We start from the raw sequence: 16,540 nt of genomic DNA, 5'->3' as shown, positions 1-16,540 counted from the left end.
TCGTACAGAGGAGTTCCCAAGTATTTTTCTCCCATAGACTATAATAGGATTCGATATTTGTACGATTTTATTACCCTACTTTATACAAATGATCAAATATTTAACTATTCACCCATCTCTTTTGATTCTTAAAGCCAAATTTCAGGCTATAAGTTGTTCCATGTTTCCAGTTTACTCTTCTGGATGATAATTACAGTTTCTCCTACTACATATAGGTGTCAAAATTAACCCGAACACCATTGACTTTAATGGGGTTCGAGTTCGACTGTTTGTGGTTTGACTTGAACTCGAACATTTTACTGTTCGCTCATCACTATTCATTTTCACCTTAGTTGTTTTTTTTTTTACTAATTACACTACATTTAGATCAAAACAATTATAATGATAACTTAAATATTTTTCCAGACCATCAACATTAAAGAGAACCTGTAGTCACCCCCCCCCCCAAACACACTAAAACTGAGATGTTACTATTATTAAATAGTACATGGTGTCTTGATTAAACACCTTTTTACAGTTTCTTAATAGGCCCTTCTTTTCCAGAGATACAGTATGTGGGTTTATATTTTCTCTGTTACTAGTCAGTCAGGTGTGAAGTTAAAAAAGGGGGTAAATATCAGGTGATCGGTGTAATTACACAGTCAGGGGGTATGTATTATGCTGCGTTTACACGAAGCAATAATTCTCCCAATCGATCGTTTATCAATTTCGAAGCAACAATTTGGTTTTTATAACGATCAGCATTCAGACGAAGAAAAATAGTTATTGCGATTGTTTTTAAGATTGCTTAAGCCCATCTTTTACATAGGATGAATCGGTGAAAGACTGTTTGCAAGAAGCGATCTGCGAATTTTTAGCAAACGACAAACGAAAATTTGAGAACGTGTTAAAAGATCAAAATGAACGATTTCTCGCTCGTTTCTTGATCGTTCTCTGTGTTTACACCGAACGATTATCGCTCAAATGCGATCGGTATTGCAAAAATTCGAACAATAATCGCTCCGCCGCAGAACTACGGCCGTAGTTTTGAGGGGTGGAACCTAGCCTTATTTTCAATGGGATCCCGGCCGGAGCATACACACATCGTATGCGCTCCGGCCGGGATACCATGCGGCGCCGGAAAAAACTGACATGTCAGTTTTCTGCGGACGGAATTCAGTGAATTCCGGCCTCAGAAAGACCTGTCAATTCACACAGTGAAGCCGCTTGCTTCACTGTGTGCTATGGGAAGCTCTGATGCGGGGCGTGCTGATGCGCCTGCATCAGAGCTCCACGGCCGGAAAGATCACCAGACCGGTACTTAAGTACCGGCCGGGATGATCCGAGCTGAGACAGGCCATTCCATGACACGGGGTCACGGAACGGCCGGGTGTTCACGTTGTGTGAACAAAGATAATTCGCCAAATTGATCGATTAACGATTTTGAAGCAACAATTTTATTTTTCTAACGATCATTATTTAGACTGAGAAAAATCACTAGAAGATTTGTAAGAAAAATCGTTATTACGATAGTTTTTAAGATCGTTTAAGCCCATCTTTCACATAGGGTGAATCTTTAAAAGACTGTTTACACGAAGCGATCTGCGAATATTTAGCTAATGATGGACGACAATTTGAGAACATGTTGAAAGATCAAAATGAACGATTTTTCGCTCATCGCCTTATCGTTTGCTGTGTTTACACGGAACGATTATCGCTCAAATGCGATCGTTATAGCGAAAATTCGAACGATAATCATTCCGTGTAAACAATTATATAATATGTATAGGTAAGGTATACTAACCATATGGTAGCTAGGTAATCCCACGCTCTTGTATATGTTAAACCAATGACGGAGGGAATGAGCTAAAAAATTACTTTTATTGGTATGCAATAAAACAGTAGATCGTATTTACAGGGCAATAAACAGAAATAAAATGATATATATATGCTGATAGCACTATGTGATATTTACAATGTGCATAAAGCACTACTACTCCTCTTAAGGAAAATCATTGACAATGCAACAAAGTCAGTCGTAGAAACTGAGTAGGCAGTAACAAAGTCCCCAGTAGTCCTCAGCCGAGGAAAGGGTGAATATGCCAATAAACAGGATCCACTACTTAGTAAAAACGCTATTGTCCAAGTAGAGTCTGGTGCAGGTCACAACCTGTTAAGGGAAAGGCAATCCCAATATGTCACAGTGTGTCCTGTCACCGTCAGTACCGTCACCTTTGTCCTACGCGTTTCTGTCACTCTGGTCGGTGACGTCATCAGGGGTCAGGAGGTGCATGAAAGGAGGTACAGGTGTAAACAGAGTTATGGTCATCAGATCCGTACATATATTATCGCCGTGATAGGGTACAATATAGGCATTTAAATGACAGTCAGAGCCAATTATTAGTTCTAGCAATGATAAAATGCTCAGAAAAAGGCTTCTGTAAGATGAGGATGAGGAGATGATGGAAGCGTGTTACTCACTGTGTCCATACGTCTGGACCCATAAGCAGTATGTCCTGGAGCGACAGTGGCCGGTTTTTGGACCTTAATGTGGTGTAAATACAGTATATCTAGTCAGTGAATGCCCGTACATGTGAGACATATAAGGGCACTGTGATAAGATTAAATACTTACAATTCTGCTGGGTCAAGAGAGTGACAGTGAGTGGTACTGTGTTCCCAGTATAGCAGAATTGTAAGTATTTAATCTTATCACAGTGCCCTTATATGTCTCACATGTACGGGCATTCACTGACTAGATATACTGTATTTACACCACATTAAGGTCCAAAAACTGGCCATTGTCGCTCCAGGACACACTGCTTATGGGTCCAGACGTATGGACACAGTGAGTAACACGCTTCCATCATCTCCTCATCCTCATCTTACAGAAGCCTTTTTCTGAGCATTTTATCATTGCTAGAACTAATAATTGGCTCTGACTGTCATTTAGGTGCCTATATTGTACCCTATCACGGCGATAATATATGTACGGATCTGATGACCATAACTCTGTTTACACCTGTACCTCCTTTCATGCACCTCCTGACCCCTGATGACGTCACCGACCAGAGTGACAGAAACGCGTAGGACAAAGGTGACGGTACTGACGGTGACAGGACACACTGTGACATATTGGGATTGCCTTTCCCTTAACAGGCTGTGACCTGCACCAGACTCTACTTGGACAATAGCGTTTTTACTAAGTAGTGGATCCTGTTTATTGGCATATTCACCCTTTCCTCGGCTGAGGACTACTGGGGACTTTGTTACTGCCTACTCAGTTTTTACGACTGACTTTGTTGCATTGTCAATGATTTTCCTTAGGAGGAGTAATAGTGCTTTATGCACATTGTAAATATCACATAGTGCTATCAGCATATATATCATTTTATCTCTGTTTATTGCACTGTAAATACGATCTACTGTTTAATTGCATACCAATAAAAGTTATTTTTTAGCTCATTCCCTCCGTCATTGGTTTAACATTCCGTGTAAACCCAGCATTAGGCATACACACCCCTCAATGTAAAACATTTACACCTGCTGACTATGCCCATCACCTGATCACCTTCAATTTCATTATTAAAATTAAGATCTCTATGTCGTTTTATCTATAAAAAGGTTTCAATGCAATAAGTATTTTGGTAATAAGATAAAATAAGGGCAGAAAAAAGTTTAAAATGCTACTGCCTGTGACATCATGTTCAAATGTGTCAGTGGCATACACAGAAGAGAGGGGTCCCATAGTTAACCCCATCAGGACAGTGCGAATTTTCTTTTTGCGCTTTAATTTTCTCTTCCTCGCGTTTAAAAGGCCGTAGCACTTCCTTTTTTTCACCTATAGGCCCACACCAACTGTTATTTTTTGTGCCACTAATTGTACTTTGCAATGACAGACTTAATTTTTCGATAAAATATTCAGCGAAAGCGGGAAAAAATATTTGCGCAGTGAAATTGAAAATAAAACACTTTTTTTTTTGGGGGGGGGGGGAGGGGGGGTTGGGTTGTGTTTACACTTTTTGCCCTATGGTAAAAATGACATGCTATCTATGTTCCTCAAGTCAGTACGATTACAACGATATGTAACTTGTGTAACTTTTATTTTATTTGATGGCTTTTAAAAAAATTACCTTTTTGAAATTCTAAATCCTCCTTAAAATTGCTCTATGACAATGCTTATAACGCTTTTATCCTTTGGTCTATAGGGCTGGTTGACATGATCTGTACTTTCTATCGGTACCTTGATTGCATATATGCGACTTTTTGATCGCTTTTTATTAGAATTTGATGGGTCCAAAAATGCGCAATTTTGCACTTTGGCAGATTTTTGCGCGTACGCCATTTACCGAGCAAGTTTAGGAATGTGATAATTTAATAGTAGGCAATTACACATGCGGCGATACCAAATATGTTTATTTATTTATTTTTATTTATAAAATGGGAAAAGGGGGGTGATTTAAATTTTTTATTAGGGGAGGGGATTTTTTATTAAGGGGAAAAAAAATATTTATTTATTTTTTTACACAGTAATTACAAGTCCCCTGGGGGACTTCTATATACACAGGATTGATTTCCTATTGAGATTAATGCTGCCCCGCTCTGAACACCCCTACCTGAACGAGGACGTACAGTTACAGTACGTCTTTGGTCGGAAAGGGGTTAAAGGGGTATTCCTATCAATTAACATAGTTCCACTTGTAGATGTGTAGAATGGGGCATGGGGAGCTGCAGGGAGTCTGCTTCTATTACACTATCATAATATTTTTCTTTTAACGTGTTGAAAGACAAGGATTAGCCAACACACACAATGTGCCTTTTACCAGGAGCTATTACACAAAGGGATTATGGGCTGCAACAGCCGATGATCGGCCACATACGGCTGATAATCACTTGATGTAATAGGGCCTTAGGACTGTGGGATAGTATCTCACTGTATTTATTTTTGCTGGCTGACCAGAAGTAAGGACACATTTTCCAATACCAAGGATAAAGTTAACGCCATAATTGGTCATAATACAAAGTTATTGATGCCACAAGGGGAATGGTTTAAATATAAAAAAGGCAAAGCCAGAACTGCTCTTTTTATGCATTGGAAAAAACAAAACAAAACATGATATAAAGCAAAATGCTAGCTAAGATTATGGCGCAGAAAATGAGCCTTTACACAGCCATATAAAAGTAAAAAATAAAAATAATATAAGTATACTGTATATAAATATAAATTATATAAGTCAAAATAAAGCCAATTTTAAAGGGGTTTCTGTGCAAAAGGAAATTTTTCTGTACTGCTTCTCTGTGCATTAGAACAAGAAAAGAGGGTTTACTCACCTCTCCCGCTCCTCTGCTGCTCCTGCTGTCATATCTCCTAGTCTTGGCTTTGCTCTCATTTTGCTAGCTTCTGATTATATCCTGCTGTCTGCTCTGTCAATCCCAGATCTGGAACATCATTGGAAGCTGCCAGAATGGGAGTGTAGCTGGAATCGGGAGATCTCTCAGTGGGAACGCGGAAGGTAAGTATGAGCTCTTTTATAGAATAAAGATAAGCTGTCAGTTTTACCATTTACCAAATTGACGGCATAAAATCGAAAGCCCCAAAAATTGCTAAATAGTTTTTTTGTTTAATTTCACAACGTAAATATTTTTAAAGTTATGCTGCAGATTATATAGTAAAATAAAAGGTTATTAGAGAGTAAAATCTGTCCTGCAAAAACAAGCCTACATATGGCTCTGTAGATGCAAAAATGAAAGACACAACTGTGAAGAGGATGTCACATCCTTACATTTACTTATGTTTGTGTACAATTACCGCTTAAAACAAACTGTCACTACTGATCACTACTGCCTTATGATCACATAGTGGCAGTGTGCGTGCAGTTGAGCATGTGACTCAACCTCTGCCTCATCTGCACCGGCAGACTAGATGGACCCAGTGGTCTTTTTCTGTCGACAATGTTCTATGTTTCTATATTAACGATTTATCTGTGCTTGCGCACTAGGGTGACTAAGTTTTTGTCCTGTAAGCTTAATATGACCTACTGTTAATATGGTCTACTGTTGTCTCCTTTCACTGTAATCCTCTCTGTGATGATAAGGAAAACACTGCTAAAAAAGTATCTATACAGAACTGGAAGTTTCAGTATAATTTTAGCTTTAGATGTCACAATGAAAACTGCAGGATTTCAGGATTATTTTATAATATAGATAGAAGAGCGGAAAATTTGAAAAAATAAAAAAATCTACATAAAAAATTCTTAAACTATGCTCAACATAAAAACCTGATTTATGGTGCATTCACACGTACAGGATATGCAACAGATCTGCAGCAGATTTGATGGCGCAGATTTGATTCTGCAGCAGATCCGCAGCAGATCTGCAGCAGATCCACAGCGGATTTCATGGTCCAGATTTGATGCTGTGTTCAGCTATTTAGATCAAATCTGCTGCGGATCTGCTTCAAATCCGCTGCGGATCCGCAGCAGAAAATCCGCTGCGATACGGTGTTTGTGAAGCTACCCTTAAACAATAAGCAATCTGATAACTAGTGATGAGCGAACATGTTCGTAAATGTTCGTATGTTTGTATGAACATGATTAGTGATGAGCGAGCATGCTCATCCGAGCTTGGTACTCTTTCTAGTATTAGGGTACTTGATAGTACTTGTTACTCGGACGAGCATCTCGTGATACTCGAGACAATGGCATCTTCCTCTTTCTGCATGTTTGGCAGCTTTTTCTCAGCCAATCATCATGCAGGAGAGTCTTTGGGAGCTCGTAGCATCACGTTGGAACCCTACATGTCGATAAAAGCGATTGGCTGGCCAGATCAGATCACCTGGGAATATAAGAATCTGGGCCAGCTGTGCTCGCGTCAGACGCAGGCTGGAAGAGATTAGGCAGAGAGCTGCTGTCTGTCAGGGAGAATGTTAGGGAGGGAATTAGCATTCCTGTAGGCAGGGATACTAGAGAAAGAACCCAACAGCCCTTGTAAGGGCTTAAAATCTTTTTTTTTTCCGAATAACTGCAGACTGCTGGCTGGGACCTGCAGTGCAGCTACCAAGATTTTAGCGGCACACTGTGGGGATCGACTGCTGGCAGAAAGGGGACAGCAGGTGGTGCATACAGACCCCAAAGAAGTAGTCATTACTATTATTTTTTTTGTGGCTGGTGCTGCTGCTGTTGTACATTGTATTGCTGTGATTTGTAGTACATCCGCATAGAACCTCACTGCTCATTGTCCTGTGTAAGAGGGTGGCATACAGCATATAGCAGTACTTACCCACAGACTATATGACCACCTCCAAAAACTAGTGTGACCAGTATCTTTTGTCATCTGCAGCCAGTCTGCAGGGTTGCTTTATTTTTTTGTGCAGCCAAATCCAACCTCACTGCTCATTGTCCTGTGTAACAGGTGGCATACATCATATAGCACCACTTACACACAGACTCTATATGCCTACCTCCAAAAGTAGTCTGAGTAATATATTTTCTTGGCTTGCTGTGATCTGTAGTGCAGCTAACTAAGTCTTGACTGTGCAGTGTCCATAAAATGGTGAACTCCGGGGGTAAGGGTCGAGGACAAGGGCATGTGCATGAGGTTCCAACCAATGCAGTGGGCAGAGGACATGGTTCTGGGCAGGGTGACACAGCACCTGTTGAGGAGGGAGCAGTGGCACACCACAGACAATCACTCCCTAGCTTCTTCTTGCAACTTATGGGATCTTAGGGTACAGCGCTATTAAAACTGCAGCAGTGTGAACAGGTGATTAAGTGGATAGCGGATGTGTCCAGTAACCTATCCACCACCCAGTCTAAAACGCAGTCCACCCATGCTAGCCAAGGGAGTGGAACACTTGCTCCAGCAGCTCAGCCTCCTTCCCCACAGCCTGGCCCCTCCAGGGAAAGGAGGGATTCAGATCCACCGCCATGCTCCCAGGAACTCTTTTCTGGACCCTTCCCTGAGTCTGAGCAACCGAAGCAGTTGATCTGTCCCAATGCCCAAACTATGCAGCTCACGCAGTTAGTGGATGATGAGAGTAGGGACTTGCAAGCAGGGTTTGATGAGGTGTCTGATGATGACGATGAGACCCGGTTGTCAGACAGTGAGGTTGTTGTCATGGATGTAAGTCAAAGTGGGGAGCAGAGTCAGGAATTGGAGGAAGAGCTGGTTGATGAGGATGAGGTGACCGACCCGAGCTGGGTTTAAAAGCCTAGTGAAGACAGTGCTTCTAAAGGGGGAGGCAAATTCAGCCACAGGACCGGTTGGAAGAGGAAGAGGGGTGGGCAGAGGGAGAAGCAGGGCCAGAGCAAGTAGATCAACAACTGTTTCATGGAGTCAAACTCCCGCGGCCAGGCCTAGATGTTCGCAAGTCTGGAGGTTCTTCAAAGAAACTGCGCATGACCGACGGACTGTAGTGTGCAACCTGTGCCACTCCAGGATAAGCAGGGGAGCCACCACTACCAGCCTAACCACTACCAGCATGCGTAGGCATACGAGTGCTAAACACCCCACTCAGTGGAACCAAGGCCGTTCACTTACTGCAAGTCACACCCCTACTCCTTCCCCTGTGTCACGTGCTGACTCTGTCAGTCCCCCCCACCCAGGCCCCAGACACGAGCGCCTCCCGCACTACACCCACCCCTTCACCTCCACTATGCTCCACACCCTCCAGCAGGGTGTCCAATCACAGCGTTCAACTGTCCCTATGACAGACATTTGAACGGAAGCGCAAATACACTGCCACTCACCCACATGCACAAGCCCTAAATGTGCACATAGGTAAACTGCTAAGCCTGGAGATGCAGCTCTATCGGCTGGTAGAGACAGAGGCTTTTAGGAACCTTATGGCGGTGGCTCTCCTTTGATACTCTGTCGCCAACCGCCACTACTTTTCACGGTGTGCCATCCCAGCCCTACACCAGCACGTGTCAGATATCATCCGTGCCCTGTTCAATGTCGTCAGTGACAAGGTCCACCTAACCATGGACATGTGGACAAGTTCTGGCGGGCAGGGACACTATATCTCCTTGACGGCACATTGGGTTAACTTGGTGGAGGCTGGGACAGAGTCTGGCCCTGGTTCCGCTCATGTGCTGCCCACACTGAGGATTGCGGGGCCTACCTCGGTCGCGGTCTCTCATGATGTGTATACCTCTTCCTCCAAAACCTCTTTCTCTTCCTCCTCTTCTTCCTCCTCCTCTCAATTACACTCTATGAGCATGTCTCCTCCATTTGGTAGCGCTAGGTGAATTAGCACTGCGGTGGGTAAGCGCTAACAGGCGGTGTTGAAATTGCTAAGCTTAGGCGACAAGAGGCACACCTCCCAGGAGCTGTTGCAGGGCATCACGGCGCAGACCGATCTTTGGCTCGCGCCGTGGAACCTCAAACCAGGCACAGTTATGTGTGACAACGGGCGGAACCTGGTGGCGGCTCTGCAACTCGGCAGCCTCACACATGTGCCATGCCTGGCCAACGTGTTCAACCTAGTGGTGCAGTGGTTCCCTAAAACCTACCCCAACAGATGCTGCCACCCTTAGGGCAGTGCAAAGGCGCTTGCAACTGCCAGCTCACCGACTACTGTGCCATGTGCCCATGCGGTGGAATTCCACCTTCCACATGGTAGCCAGGGTTTACCAGCAATTCAGAGCCATTGTGGAATGCCAGATGTCAACCTCGGCAAGAAGCGGTAGTCAGGTCAGAAAGCGTCCTTAAATCTACAATGGGGAGTGGACGTGGATGTCTGCTATCTGTCAGGTACTAGGCCCCTTTGAGGAATCAACACAGATGGTCAGTGGCGATGCCGCGATTATCAGCCTCACCATCCCGCTGCTGTGTCTGCTTCAAACCTCCCTGCTTAGCCTGAAGTCTGAGACTTTGCCTTTGTCTCAGGAGACGGGGGAAGAACATCCGCCACTTGATAGCCAGACCACCCTCACGTCTGTTTCTCAGCACGAAGTAAAGGAGGAGGAAGAGGAGCAGACTGCCCCGACTAAAGAGGATACCCATGCTCAATCCTTAGCTGTTGAGCGTGTATGGCCTGAAGAGGAGGAATTGGTGGAGGAGGAGGTAATTGAGAGTCAGCCTATTAAGGAGAGGGAATTTTTGCGTGTTGGGACCCTGGGGCACATGGCTGACTTTATGTTAGGCTGTCTCTCCCGTGACCCTCTGGTTAAAATTCTTTTTGACAACACAGATTACTGGCTGTTCACCCTGCTGGACCCTCGGTGCAAGCAGAACTTTTCCACTCTTATTCCTGCCGAGGAACGCAGTATGAGAGTGAATCAATATCAACAGGCCCTGGTGCAGAAGCTGATAACTTACTTCCCATCTGACACCACTAGTGCCAGAGGACGTAGTTCTGTAGGCCAAAAAGAGGAGAAGAGGAGGGGTGGAGCAGGCAGCTTGTCAAGGGGCAGGGGAGCACTCTCCAAGGCCTTTGACAATTTCATGGCCCCCCAGCAAGACTATGTCACCCGTCTCCAGTCTAGACAGAGTCGGGGGGAGGCCTTCAGAAAGATGGTGAGGGAGTACCTTACTGACCATACCATCGTCCTTCACGATCACTCTGCTATATACAACTACTGTGTTGCAAAGCTGTATACGTAGCCCGAACTGTCATTTTACGCTTTGGAGGTACTGGGCTGCCCTGCCACTAGCGTGTTGTCAGAGCGGATCTTCAGTGCAGCTTGTGGCATCATCACTGATAAGCGTACCTGCCTTTCAACTGACAGCGCTGACAGGCTAACGTTTATAAAAAATGAACAAAGCCTGGATTTCACCTGAATTCAACTGTCCACCCGGGGAAAACAGCTCAACATGAGGATTCTTCGTATATCCTCTTCTCCTTCTCTTCCTCCTCCTCCTTCAATTCTCAGCCATTAGCCAATTCTTCTTCTGCCATGCTGTTTCTGGCATCATTTTTGGGAGGCTCACCTGCTATCACTTCTACCTTGGTCACTCTGTCATCACTGCCATGCTGTGTCTGGTCTGGCATAATTTTTGGGAGCTTCATCTGCTACCGCTTCTACCTTGGTCACTCTGTCATCACTGCCATGCTGTGTGTGGTCTGGCATAATTTTTGGGAGGCTCACCTGCTACCGCTTCTACCTTGGTCACTCTGTCATCACCGCCATGCTGTGTCTGGTCTGGCCTAATTTTAGGCAGGCTTACCTGCTACCGCTTCTACCTTGGTCACTCTGTCATCACCCCATGCTCTGTCTGGTCCGGTATAATTTTTCTGAGGCTCACCTGCTACCGCTTCTACCTTGGCCACTCTGTCATCACCGCCATGCTGTGTCTGGTCTGGCATAATTTTTAGGAGTCTCACCTGCTACCGCTTCTACCTTGGTCACTCTGTGATTACCTCCATGCTGTGTCTGGTGTGGCATAATTTTTGGGAGGCTCACCTGCTACCGCTTCTACCTTGGTCACTCTGTCATCACTGCCATGCTGTGTCTGGCATAATTTTTGGGAGGCTCATCTGCTACCGCTTCTTCCTTGGTCACTCTGTCATCACTGCCATGCTGTGTTTTTTTACACTTATACTAGAAGCCCCCTGGGGGACTTCTAGTATAGCCACATTGATCTCTCCTTGAGATCTATGCAGTATATTAATACTGCATAGATCGATGAAAGCCGAAAGCAATAGAGTGCCGAGCCGGGATCAGCACCATTATGGAGCAGACCTCGGCTGGTGACGGATGCAAGGATCGCCCCTCTGCCATCGTGTCACGGGGGGGTGATCCGTCCACTAGACCACCAGGGAAGGGCTGCAACAAGTATTCAGATGCAGCTGTCAACTTTGTACCGCTTTGAACAGCTTGTACCTTCGGATAGCTGCTTTTAATTCAAGATCTGTCCTGGGGTCCGTTCGGCAGGTGATGCAGTTATTGTTCTAAAAACAACTTTTAATCCTGCAGCGCTGTGTCTAATGGCCGGGGCTTACATTTGTATATGCATTATGCTGGCACAACCTCTGTGTCCCTCCTCTCCGCCCTCCTCATCATTAGGAATGCTCCAGGCAGATTGCTTCCTATTCCCCACCTGTGTGTATCCTTTATCATTCCTAGTGATGAGGAGGGTGGGGAGGAAGGACAGAGAGGTGGTGCCAGCCTAATGCATATACAAATGTAAGCCCCGGCCGTTAGACACAGCGCTGCAGGATTAAAAGTTGTTTTTAGGAGAATAACAGCATCACCTGCCGAGCTGACCCCAGGACAAGTCTTGGATTAAAAGCAGGTATCCGAAGGTACAAGTGGTTTAGGGGGGTCAGATTGTGGGTACAGAGTCGCTTTAATGGTTCCCGGTGATCTCACTGCCAGGCTGTTGCCCAGAATTTGGCGTAATGGTGCAATTAGGCAGCCTCAGAGGCATCCATGCATGCTGCCCCTGCTGTTTACTTTCCATTTCCGTGGTGTTTCCATCATTTTCTGAGGTTGACAGGTTTTCACACAACCTTCCCTGGGCCGAGCTTGGGTCCCCTGCAAAAATTCTCGAGTTTCCCATGGACTTCAATGGGGTTCGTTACTCGAAACAAGCACCCGAGTATCAGGAAATATTCGTCTCGAGTAGCGAACACCCGAGCATTTTAGTACTCGCTCATCACTAAACATGATGCTAATTGTTCGTGTTTGCCGATCAAGAACAATTTGTTCAATGATAGGAATGGTTATACCGATCATTTTCGAACATATAAACATTTATCTTGCGATGTACGCAACTGCCTAAGTTTCCTCCCACCAATTTGAAAGAGCCAATGAATGTGGGGGGAAGGAAGGGCACATCAGATAATGTAGTAGCCATGTTCACTACTGGCTTTTCTGTGATTGGCTGTACGATTAGCGTCATTACCTAAGTTACGTACAGTACATGCTATTAAAATGCAACGCTGAGGCAAATTTTCTAACATTCTTTTCTGATTCTTGTTCCGTCCAGTAGGGAGGGTCAGCAAGCAGGGAGAGCATCTGAATTTAGTTAGGCAGCAATATTCACATTGGTAGTTAGTCAGTGTAGGGAGGGAGAGCTGACCGAGTAGGGCTTAGAATGTTGTGAAATTGTCAGTGTAGGGAGGGTGACAGAATCCAGCATGTTAGCACTATAATGATAAATTTCTTAACCCTGTAGTGACCAGGCGTCCATCATAATCACTCCTGTCCATTATCTTCACAATGTATTTAAGTTCTCTGAGGCCAAAGGGGGAGGCTCGCTGGGAAATCTTGCCTTGCTGAGCTGACTGTACACTGCGGCCTAGCATTCCTTATGCATATTGCATGATACATGTATGCACGTCTTTGCGTATATATGAACAAGTGCTTAAAAGATACGCTAATGCTACACACCTCGTAATTGGTCCGTTAAGGCACCTGTGCAGTTTTCACTGCAGAGGAATAGGAAAAATCCTGCCAGTGGCGTTCCTAATGATGAAGATGGGGGGGAGGAGGGATGTAGGGGTGATGAAAAGTTAGGGCACAGACACTATAGGCCACGGCAGTTTGACATAGGGCTGCCAGTTTAAAAGTTGTTTTTTAGGACAATAACTGCATCACCTGCCGGACAGACCCAAGAACAGATCTTGGAGTAAAAGCAGCTATCTGAAGTGGTTTGGGGGGGACAGATTGTGGGTACAGAGTCGCTTTAACCTGTGCAGTACTTTTACACTGGCCTCTTTTCCTGTCATAAATTAAGTGGGTTTAAGGAACCACTGCCCTTTTAGTTTTGTCATAAAGTAACCTGATTGCAGTAAAACTTGTCTTCTAATGTAACCTCCAATGCATCGGGGATAGGAAGAAAGCCCACTCCTCGGGTGGACCCTGTTGGACTGACATAATAATCCCTACATGTTGTGCCTCATTTGCAGGGGCGGCGATGAAAAAATCCTTATGGAAGGCCAAAAAGGCCTTTCTAAGCACTAAAATATGGGAGTTGATCAGGAGGTTCCAGGGGAATAGCATGATAGGTTGAAATGGTACAAGATTGTGAAATCTCCTGTTATTAGTGCCGCCATGACATCCATGAGAACATCAGGGTCAGCAGCATACGGTATGGTCTGTCCCTGTCTACTTAGACGATCTACCCTAGACCCCCAGTTTGCCTGTCTGTTAATGTTACTGTCAAGATTCTTGGCCTTGTAGTTGTAAAGCATTGGCACTTTCCTGTTTTATTATTTCTGAAGAAAACAACTTACTGTGTAAGCTCCCAGTAACATGGTGTCACGTCCGTATGGGAACAGTTGGTTGCGTACTGAATTCTGCCCACCTCCCCACCTGGTCATACCCTCTGGTTAGCCATCACCAAAAAGTCACAGATTCGCATGTTTAATAAATTCCCCCTTGGTGTGTGGAAGTGTAAAAGTCACAAATTATTTGTGAAAATCAATATTTCTGCAAAAATTGCAACAAATGTACACACAAAATGCCTAAGGCTAGGTTCACACTTTATTTTTGCTATACATTTAGTAGAAATATTTTTGTGCATGTTTAACATATACATTTTTGTTATTAAAACATATGCACTAAATAAAAGTATAGGATTCATATTGCAACATTTTATGCAACCACAAAACAACAGGAAAAAATACAGCAATGCTAATTTATTTATTTTTTGGTGGATTTATGAATGTAATCTGCAGCATACGTTTTTTGATGAGGAGATGTATGTGTATGTTAAACTAGCACAAAAAAGGTGTGAACTTAGAATAGGTTTAGGGTGCCGTCACACATCCTTGCCAATACGTTTTTTCCATGCATTCGCATTTTTTCTAGTGTTTTTTACTTTATGCTTGAATGATCTTTTTTGTGGTTTAGGCCTTTTTGTGTGCCAAACTTTTTTTTCCCTGTGTCATACGCACAGCAACTGTGTTTTAGAAATTGGGACAATCCCATTGAGGTCTTTGTTAGAAAAAACGCTACAGTTTTCTAAGAAAAAAGCCACACCCTCAGCATAAAAAAAGCCATGTGTGTAAGGCAGATCACAAACTTCCATCGATCTCCAGCTAACATTTGGCCTGGTGTTTTAGTAAAACAAAACAAAACGGAAGAAAAAAAAACCATGGCCTTTTTATCGGCGTTTTCCCAAGATTTTAAGGCACTGTGAAGCCAGCCTTACATTGTTTTTTTGCTGTCCATTTAATGTAAACGTAAAAAAAACAGATGGTTCACTGCATGTTTTGTTTACATTGACCTACATTACAGAAAAAAATTCAATTTTTTTTTTTTTTTTTAATTTTTGATGTACACAAAGACATGGTTGATCACATAAATTAATTAAATATACTGAAACGGATGGAAAAATGCAGTGTGAACCTAGCCGAAATGCAATGATAAATTTCCCTCTCTGTGCACACATTCAGGTGGCCATTATTGTGTATTTTGCTGTAGTATTTTCACCTGTGTTGGCCTCAGTTTGGTTTTAAGTGAATTTGTTGCCTCATTGTATTTCTACAGGAGTGTTTGCCATCTCAGAAGACGTATAACTTTGCTTCCCTCTACTAGGAGTGTATAGTACATTGCTAACAAATTTCAGGTATGCATTGCTAGCAGGTGTAAAACATGTACTTTTATGGTGGTAAATTTCGGTGTACACACACAGCAATTATATATGAAATTCCAAAATTTTGTGACGGAATGCAAAAATTTGTATTCTTCAAAATGTGAAGTGCTCTTATTGTAAGATGGTCATATTCCACAAGTTAAAATTAAAATATGTTTACTTTAGGCTGGTTTTACACATACCCATTACTTTGAATGCACTTCTGATTTTGGCTCAGAAACTGCAATTGCAGTTTTAAAAAAAAATGGTTAACATAAAGGAAGCACGTATATGCCATCTACCTCCCTAATCCACTCCTGGCTTTGGCTCAAAAACTACAGTGCGCATTTTCATCAATGCAGCAGCGAGAAGATTTAGGATGGCTTCACACACAGCTTTGGTGTGGTGTTTTTCTGGTCTCCAAAAAATGCCCGGAAAGCAGATTATATTTTGCCTTTTTTCTCTGGTGTTTTTGACTTGGAGTATGTGCACACTGCTTAAAAGAGACAAAAACTCTGTTGCTTGCGCCCGCACATCTCCGTCCGTGTCATAGACTCCATTCTATGCACGGGCGGATTCCTTTCTCCGTCCAAAGAATGAACTTAATCATTCTGTGGACGGAGGAAGGAATCCCCCGTGCATAGAATGGAGTCTATGACATGGACGGAGACGCGCGCCCGCCGCTGTCCGCGAGCGTCGGATTACGCAATGGAATTTCTGCCTCTTTTAAGCAGTGTGCACATACCCTTTGTGTGAATTCTCCCCTACTCCTCTGTCTAAGGTGTTTTTAAGGTTCCTTAACACTACCCCCATCCCCGATTGATTTACACCTGAAAACTGAGTCCAGCTGAATGATGTGTTAGGGTAGCTTCACACGTACCGACTCGCAGCGTTAATAACACTGCGAGTCGGCTAGGTCCTGGCAGATCACTTTCACTACATACACACAGCGGTCTGAACGACCGCTGCGTGTATGTTATTCTGCCGGCCGCTTAACCCCTTCTGTTGCTGCCCCCGGCTTCCGCTCTGTATACATT

The 16,540-nt window shown here is 43.8% G+C and overlaps 1 protein-coding gene across 7 annotated transcripts in view; it reads left to right on the top strand.

Annotated features, from left to right (window-relative positions):
• Positions 1-16,540, top strand: part of LOC138787149 (uncharacterized) — a 59,938-nt gene that overhangs the window by 17,391 nt on the left and 26,007 nt on the right. For 6 of the 7 annotated variants that reach the window (XM_069964301.1, XM_069964305.1, XM_069964306.1 and 3 more), the window contains exon 3: positions 15,419-15,497. The exons of the other annotated variant lie outside the window; for it this stretch is intronic. The gene's annotated coding sequence lies outside the window, so the exon portion shown is untranslated. The remainder of the gene's footprint in view (positions 1-15,418; positions 15,498-16,540) is intronic. 7 annotated transcript variants of the gene reach the window in all.

This window comes from Dendropsophus ebraccatus, chromosome 3 (assembly GCF_027789765.1).
Source record: "Dendropsophus ebraccatus isolate aDenEbr1 chromosome 3, aDenEbr1.pat, whole genome shotgun sequence".
In the NCBI taxonomy this organism is placed as follows: Eukaryota; Metazoa; Chordata; class Amphibia; order Anura; family Hylidae; genus Dendropsophus; species Dendropsophus ebraccatus.
The sequence above is the reverse complement of the archived record's forward strand: the minus strand, read 5'-3'. Positions and strand labels throughout refer to the sequence as shown.